General features: G+C 25.9%; 1 long non-coding RNA gene across 1 annotated transcript; it reads right to left on the reverse strand.

The window, feature by feature from the left end:
- Nucleotides 1-448: 448 nt before the first annotated feature.
- On the reverse strand, nucleotides 449-1,493 carry LOC111032294. Its single transcript, XR_002604299.1, has 2 exons — nucleotides 1,142-1,493; nucleotides 449-520 (listed from the first exon to the last, which is right to left on the reverse strand). It is a non-coding gene; the product is annotated as an uncharacterized LOC111032294 (long non-coding RNA).
- Nucleotides 1,494-2,538: the final 1,045 nt, after the last annotated feature.

Genomic DNA, 2,538 nt, shown 5'->3' on the forward strand with positions numbered 1-2,538 from the left:
TTAAATACGTTTCAACTGATGCACTGGCCCACATTTCAGGCGGAAGCATAGAATCTTCTCCTATGTATGTTTTCAGGCCGAGTTTACAATCGATTTATTTTACTACCTGAAATTTCCGGGCCGAGTTTACAATCTACCTATTTTTACTACCTAAAATTCTCGGGCCGAGTTTACAACAAAAAAGGTACCTTCGGGCCCAGTTTACATTTACCCGATTAAGTCTATACAAAGAGAATATATGATTTTACTGACATCTTAGAGGTTTACACATAAAAATACATGATTCGCAAAATGAAAAGCCTTCTCATCAGATAGAATAAGTATTTAATATTTTATTCTATGATAAATAATTAAGTTAATTAAACTATTAAAGTAACAATTACCAAATAAAAATATTTCTACTAACCTTTTCATAAGCTTTTAATTGACTTGACATATCGACGTTTTAAGAAATTATTTTTTCCTATATAGATGAATATGCACCTGCAGATTAGTTTGCAATATTCTTTACTTGACACCACTAGAACATTGAAACAATTAATTATGACTTTTATATTATTATAAGTTATAACTATCATATATTAATTTGTATATTAACAGTAGGTAAGTAACTCAATAAAAATATGTAGATTTAAGACTAAATTAAAATAAAATAATTTGATTTTTATACGTATAAATATTAGAAATTATTGCTTCGAGAATCATAAATTGAGACCCTCAGGAAGAGATATATAAAAACAATAACTTTTAGGCTTGAAAAATGAATACACTTAACTACAATATAGACAGACGACTGTAAAATATAAGGAGTTAAGACTTAACACTTCCCAACGGCAGGTTACAGGTAGATAAGTACCTAATTGAGTACATTAACCGTACTCAAAATTGAAATACATCTGATCGATAAGTGTAAATCTAGACACTACCTTCTAACGAGATACTTTTACAAATGAATAATGAAATTGATATATGTATATAATATGTATATTTATATGTATGATTAATTTATTAATCGTGACAAGCATTACCTTAAATAGTTTAGCTAAATGTAAGGGTACCTTTATTTTTTACCCTAATATCTTCTTGAATTCTTATGCACTTACACTTATATTTTGTGATTAGTTGCATAAACTGTACTTACATCGCTAAACTGGTAAAATTTTTAAATTAATTTCATCATTACACACGGCTTATTAGATTGCACCATACACAAATAGAGGCGATCGACGTCGTGATTGTTATCAATGTACAATATTATACTTTAATTTTAATAAACATAGGTTTAAAAATGATGAAATATCACAAAAACAAATATATATGTTAACAAAACTTTTTATTTTTTTCTAAACTGAACACATTGAATTTAATTATGACAATATCATTTTACAATTGTCCTTATATTTTATAAATCAGTAACCTACTATATGGTCTTTGCCCACTTTAAAAATTAATAACCACTATGGCGTTGCGTATAATATCTCAGCAATTAAAATAATAGTGTGTATAACTTAATTAATTGGACAAAAGATTAATCTGGCTATTGATAATCTGTTATATAAACTGTTTGTTCTTCAATTACATTCATATGTGTGTAATGTGTTTAAATAATATTTATTATTTGTCATAATTTCATTATGAAGCGCGAACATGATTCACCGATTACAAATTATAATTTTCCTCTAAAATCAATACTACTATCCATATTTGTGGCTTAACACAAAAATAGTTAGTCTTGTTTTTTTTATAAATAATTTTAATTTTGTAATTTCTATTACATACATATTTATACTTTTCTAGCGCTATAAAATTCCATCTCTGATAATAATAATAGTTGCTTAGAGCAAAAATTATCACATCTTACATAGTCAAGTAGGTATCATATAATTTCATGAAATATCAAACTTACATATTATTATCACGTATTATCATCGTAAACGAAAATATATCGTTTAGTGGTGTTGGTCCATCCCATATTATGCCTTTAATGATATTTTATTACATAGGTATTTATACAGTATTATACTTATTGCAGTATTACAGTAGATAATTTATTTTGTTATTAATAATGTCATTCACGGTAGGTTGAACCAGTGACGTATTGAACTTATTTTTATAAGAAGCAAAGATTAATCCATGATACCCGTAGATAATATGTATTACGTATATATTTAAGATTTGTGTTATTTTTTAATAAAGGTACTATAATTATTATTTACGAATTATGTACAAATTGTCATAATTAGATGTTCACTGTTCATACCTTGAGTTTTCAAAAATTAGCATGCAATGTTCAATCACTAGGATTTCACTTACTTTTTTTAATTAACTAATATTTTTAATAATAAATAGCACATAGGTATTATAATGAAGTTTTATATGGTTTTCTTAAAGTTAGGTTAAAAATAAACAGTTGTACCAATTTTAAAGTCTAAGCTGAATAAATATTTAATGTTGAAAACCAATTTATGAATACATTTTAATAGTAAACAAAATCTTAACTAGGTAGTCAATCACTGTTCTGTTTGTCCTACCAAATAG

Source organism: Myzus persicae, unplaced genomic scaffold (assembly GCF_001856785.1).
Source record: "Myzus persicae strain clone G006 unplaced genomic scaffold, MPER_G0061.0, whole genome shotgun sequence".
NCBI lineage: Eukaryota > Metazoa > Arthropoda > Insecta > Hemiptera > Aphididae > Myzus > Myzus persicae.